This window comes from Eptesicus fuscus, chromosome 3 (genome assembly GCF_027574615.1).
Source record: "Eptesicus fuscus isolate TK198812 chromosome 3, DD_ASM_mEF_20220401, whole genome shotgun sequence".
Lineage (NCBI taxonomy): Eukaryota > Metazoa > Chordata > Mammalia > Chiroptera > Vespertilionidae > Eptesicus > Eptesicus fuscus.
Genome location: NC_072475.1, coordinates 5,146,299 through 5,152,561, shown reverse-complemented (window position 1 = coordinate 5,152,561; position 6,263 = coordinate 5,146,299).

Below are 6,263 nucleotides of genomic sequence, written 5' to 3'. Positions count from 1 at the left end.
GTTGACTCCTCGAGTAAGCTTGGTTTCCTTCCAGTAGTGAAGTGCCGATCAATGATTCTCATCATTGATGTTTCTATTCTCCCTTCCTCTCTGGATTCAATAAAAACATACTTTTAAAAAGAGGAACAGAAACTTGCAAGTGCCTTTCAAGTCTTTGTATCAAGTTTGCTGCAGCCCCAGTGTGGTCACGTGCAGAGGCTGTAAGGGGCGGCGGGGGGCACCACCAAAAGGTTTGGATGGGGGGCATGACAAATGGGAGCCATTAATACTGTCAATCTGCCTGCATCTGCCCTCTGACCACAACTACTCATGCCCCTCTACCCCTGCCAAGTATGCACACCCCAGTCTTAGGACACCCAGCGTCTTACCCAGTTATATCAGACTTGAAGTTCAGGGTCTTATAATCTAGATGCATCTTCTACAGAGTAAATAGACAAGTTGTCTTCTATACACCAAGTGCACAATAGTGGGACAGGAACAGGCAGGTCATTTGCAAGTGGTAGTTCCATTAGAAAGGCAAAGGCTAGGACACATGAGTAGTCAGCGGTCTACCAATTCTGAAATTCCATCAGACAAATAGTGCCGGACTCCTCCTCTGGGTGTGAGAATTGTTCCTTGATGGGGTCCAGCTTCTGTTCTCTGGCAGAAACTCTTCAGTTTAGTTCTTGGCTCTGCTCTGAGTTGTCCTTTTCCATCACATGTCTTGCCTAGTTCCATAGGGTAGCTTTGATAGCATCTGGGTAGCTTTCTTATCCATAGCAAGATGAGTGCCTGAAATACCATGCCCTTAAAAAACATTGTGGGCTTCCTGTGTATCTAATTACAAGCACTCCATGCTCCAAGCATCACACTCAATACTATCAAGTTGAGATTTTGCCAATTTGCAAACTTACAGGTAAGCTGCCACAATATCCTGGATCTTGGACTAAGACACAAGGCTCCTGGGTTGGAGACAGGACTTACAGCATAGCAAGAAGCCTGAGCTTCATGTTGTCAGTCCCATGGGGATGATGTAGAACCTCCAAGTGGGTGCTGTGCATGCAGGGGGTCCGGCTCACAGCTGAGGAACCTGGAGCTCAGAGGAATCCAAGACTTTTCTGAAGGATGGCAAGCCAGCCTCCTTTGTCTCCCTAGGAGAGATGATCTCACCTTAGGAAACCTGCCCTTGGGTCTAGGACACATGGTCTCTCTTTTCCATGATGGCTACACAAACGGCCTTACTGAGTGGAAATGGGAGACCGTGAAGAATGGTCCCCCGGTAATACTGACCTCTAGGATCTAGACTACATCAGTGGCCACTCTGATCAACAGGATTTACTAACAGCGTGGATGTCGGCGTGAAAGAGAGGAGCCGGGATGAACCCCAGCCCTGGCCTGTGGTCTGAGCAACTGGAAGAATGGAGCTGCCCTGGCCAAAATGGGGATGCTGCAGGGGACAGAAACCCAGGGTGGCTGTGGGTATAAGTTTGTCAACTAGATGTTCAGGGGGAGTTGTTGGTGGGCAGTTGGATGTAGAGCCTGGTGTTTGGGAGACAGGTCCCGGCTGGCAGCTCAACATGGGTGTTACCTGCAAAGGGACCATTTAGTGCCGTGGGCCTGGGCGACATCTCCAGCCAGTGAGTTCAGAGAGGACCGACGGGGGAGGCTGGCCCTGCAGTGGCGGTGGTCAGGGAGAAGGCAAGAGCCTCTGACAAGGCAGGATGGGACCAGGCACATGGCTTCTGGGAAGCCTGTGGTGGAAGTGCTTGAAGCAGGAAGGCTCGCTTCCCTGGCTTCGTGCTGCTAACCCGGCAAGGAGAGGAGACGGACGCCTAATGGGTGGAGTCTGTGTGGTGGGTGGTTGAGTGCGTTATGTGTTCCTTACTTTCCGCTGATTCAGAGTAACATCAGTTATTTAGAGAGAGAGAATTTGTAATTCTTGCCAATACTAGGAAATCACTGATTTGAATGGTGGCGGTTTCTGGAGAAAAGTAATCAGAATGAACACATGTGATGACCTTCTATTCTGACATTGCTTATTTTGTTTTGTTAATCTTTATCTGAGGATATTTTTCCATTGATTTTTAGAGAGAGTGGAAGGGGGCAGGGAGATGGAGAGAAGCATCAATGTGTGAGAGAGACACATTGATTGGTGGCCTCCTGTATGTGCCCTGACCAGGCCTGGGGATTGAGCCTGCAACCAAGGTACCTGCCCTTAACTGGACTTGAACCCGGGACCCTTCAGTCTGCAGGCCAGTGCTCCGTGCCAAACAGGCTAGGTCTGATTTCTCTCTTGAATGCCAGTGGAGACTTCCTTCTGAAGGTCTCAAGTCTTGCCTTAATTTGGGCTGGGGAGGGGCAGAGAGGAGGAGGAGGGTGTGCAAAAAAGATGCGAAGAGAAAGAGAAGCGGTCACTGCCTCGATGGCTGCCTGGAATTCTGTGTTTCAGGGAAATGGGATTCTCCTGATAAATCTGGTTTCCAAGAACAGCTCAGCCAGACCAGGCTTGGCTGGGAGTCCGGTCACAGGAGCTCACCCGCGTGCCCTGCCTCCAATTCCGTGTAAGGACTCTGATCCTCCTTCAGCCTCCGACGCTGGCTACCAGCCTGTGGCCCACCCCTCACTAGGTACGGTTCCCACAAACACGTTTGAGCATGAAAAATAGCACCAGCCCCTCCCGGGGACCTGTTCAAGACCCGTCTGCTGCTGTTAAATACACTCCTTTATGACCACGAGCAGACGCCTGTCAGCATTCTGTGCAAATGGCTTTTGGTCTCTGCTGAAACCCCAGGGAGAGCCGCCCTTCAGTGGTGCCTTCGGAAAGGAAAGGAGAGGAGAGCGAAGTCATGTCACTGATTCTCGATGACACGCCCCCAAAGGCGACCCTGGGTCCCCTGCTAGTCTCCCGGGGCCACCGTCGGTTTCGCCACAACACCCACGAGGGACAGTGGAAGGGGAAGGTTCTCCAAGAAGCCAGTTCAGTGTAGGTTCTCGGGTGAGCGGTAACGTGAAAAGCCAGGACAAACAGTAAGAGCCCAACCCCCTGTCCCTCATCCTCGTTGCCATGGTAGCTGCACTCAATCCCCTTTCACCTGAATCCATCTTGAACACTTGTTAAATCCCCACAGTGTGCTTGACGATGCCTAGGCAGGTTCCTAGCTGTCATTTTTTATCATTTTTTTAAACTAAATGGCTTGCCTGGGCCGGCCTCGCCTCAGTGGTTGAGCATCAATCTATGAACCAGGAGGTCACAGTTTGATTCCTGGGCAGAGCACATGCCTGGGTTGCTGGCTCGATCCCCAGTGCAGGAGGCAGCCGTTCAATGAATGATTCTCATCATTGATGTTTCTCTCTCCCTCTCCCTCTCCTTTCCTTTCTGAAATCAATAAAAATATATATTAAAAAAAACAAGAAAATGGTTTATTTTAGTTCATAGTACAGCTTTGCAGCAAACATAAACAGGCACATCATTAATTACATGATTTGAGGATTGGGACACAAACCTGTAAAAATTAGTTTGGTATCCAGCGAATTATGCAACACACAGAAGCCAACTGTCTAACAGTTTTGCTCCTGTCATTCTTGACAGGCCTAGAAAGAGCCTGTTTTACACACCACGACACCAAGGCCCACGTGACCGAGTAGGGGAGGTCGGACCCTGGCAGTGCCGCGCCGGCTCTGCTCTCCGTGCCGGGCCGGGGCTGCTGTGCGGCTTCCAGGCCTCACGGCCGGAACCATCTGGGAGACTGGAAACCCTATGGCCACCGGACCCTGGCTCAGCCCTGCAGGGAGGAAGGGTCCAGAAGACCAGATTCCAGGCCGCAGCAGCTCTGCATCCCTGGTCACAGCCGGTGGCCCTGGGGGTGACCAGCAGCCTGTGGCCAGGCCACACTGACATGGGGCCAGGCTGTTGATAGGTGGTGTCTCCACGAGCGGCCGTGTGGCCCATCACAGGCTTCTCTGGAGGCCGAGCTCCGGCCCGGGCCTGGCTGTCCTGACCCTCATCCCCTCCCCGAATCCAGGTCTGCCAGCCGAACGCGTGGGCGCAGGCTGGCAGAGCAGAGGCTGGGCCTGGACTCCAGGCCTGCTGGGAGGAAAAGGCGGGCGTGTGGCCGGGGCTCCACGCGGCGGCTGGGAATCTGCGGTGCTGAGATAAGACACTGAGGTAGCAGCACTGGCCTCGGGCCTGGGCTCTGGATGGCAAAACGGGATTTGGAAGCCCGTCTTCTGGGAGTAGCTCCTCCGACCGAGCCTGGTGAGGCCTCGCCAGCAGCTGCCGGTGCCAGGCCGGCTGTCCCAGGGCACCTCGGCCCGCGAGGCCCGGCCGCACAGACCCCACAGCCAACACTGGGTGCCAGCCGGCTCAGCCAAGGCAAAGCCGCCAGGCTGGGTCTGGCTGGCTTCTGGGCTCGCCCCAGGAGAGGTTGGGTTTCTCTCTCTGATTCCAGGATGCCACCAACTTCGAGATGCTGGGCCTGCGCAGAGGCCCCCACGCCCCTCCCGCCCTGCACAGGACACGCGGGCCGAGGCGGGGTCCCGGGCCAGGCAGGGCTCCGGGCACCTCCAAGGCCTTTTCACGGCCGGACCCGGCGGGGTCTCCACGGGGTCAAGCGTGGGCCTTTGATGTTTATGGCAAAACCACCTGCGTCTTGAGCCGCCATGTGGCTGCCAGACTGCGGAGTGGCTGGCGATGACTCAGACATTCCGGGCGGGCCCTCTAACGGCTGGAGCACCGGCTTTCGACCGCACGGTAATAACTTGGCCGCCTGCTCAATCTCTTAATATTAAAACGTGAGATCGCTCATATATTCATGTCTGTACGTTGTAAACCCGATATTAAACATGACCGATTCCAAAATAGCTCCAAGTGTATGTATTTCAAAGGAAAGGGGGCCGTGGACATCTGAGTCCTCGGGCCGCAGCGAACTTGAAAGGCGCCCGAGGAAAGGGGAGGACGCGCTGTTGTTACTGCAGCTTCGCGGAAGTGCTGCGCCTTTAAGAGATGAAGTTGGTTCTGTCGAAAACATTTACATGTTGTGTGGAACCCCCAAAGCGTTCCTGCGTTTGGACTAATGACCTGCCTGGAGCTCTGACAGTCATCCCGTTTCTCCTCTAACGTTCGATAGGCCATCCGCGGACGGGCTGTGATCCTCCCTGGCTCTAGCATTCCCACCTCCTTTCAGCCCTAGAGCTTCCTGAAGCTGCGATGCCATCCTGGCCCTCTGCCCTCTGCCCTCTGCCCTCTGCCCGCTGGAATCGTCTGCGTGGTGCCCAGCGTGAGCTCACTGTCCAGCTCACTGTCTAGCTCCTCCTAAATGCTCGGCCGCCTGTCTCAGACGAGCCTCTCGGGAGAGACTTGGGTCTCGGGTAAGCAAAGGCTCATTTTATTATTATTTTTAAATCCTCACCTGAGGATATTTTCCCATTGACTTTTAGAGATTGGAAGAGGGAAAGACAGAGAGAAACATCGATGTGAGAGAAACACATCAACTGATTGCCTTCCGCATGGGCCTGGGCTGGGGAGGATCCTGCAACCGAGGTATGTGCCCTTGACCGGAATCGAACCCGGGACACTTCGGATCCACTGAGCCAAACCGGCTCATTTTATCGCCACCTCCCTCCTTCATCGGCCCTGGGGCCTCCGCTTCCCGGTCCCACTCCTTCTCCCCGGGCTTCACCACGTGAGCTGGGGCGCCTTCTGCAAGTCCTGTGGGTTCACCAGGTAAACCAGATACCTGCTCCCTGTTCAGGCTCCTGCCTGGCCCTCCTCTGATTCATCTCCCCCCTTCCCCATATCACCCCCTTTCTTCAAAACTCAGCTCCACCCCAGCTGCTCTCACCTAAAGCACGTGGAACTGAGCACCTGGGACCATCTTACCTGGACCCGGAGCCTCTGTGCTGACACCACCACCGGGAAGACCTCCGGAGGCGGTGATGCTCGTCCAGATTTGGGAGAACTCAGGGGCGGGGCAGACGCCTCTGGGGAGAGGAGAGGGGAGGTGCACCCCGCACGGGTGAGAATTCTCTGGAGCCGGAAGTCGGCAGGTGTGAGGACCTGAAAGCCTGCCAGTCCCACAGTTTGGAAGTAGAATTTTGGCCACAGCAGGTCAGGTTAGCCCGTTTCTCCCCGAGCAGGAGTCAGAGCCAGGGTGGGCTGTGAGAAGCACAGGCCTGGGGCTTGGACTGGGGGACGCCACCTCGGACCCCCGTTAGAGGGGTGGCCTCAGGTGAGTCACTGAACAGGTCTGAGCCTCGCTTTCTCTTTTGTAAAATAAAGAAAATAG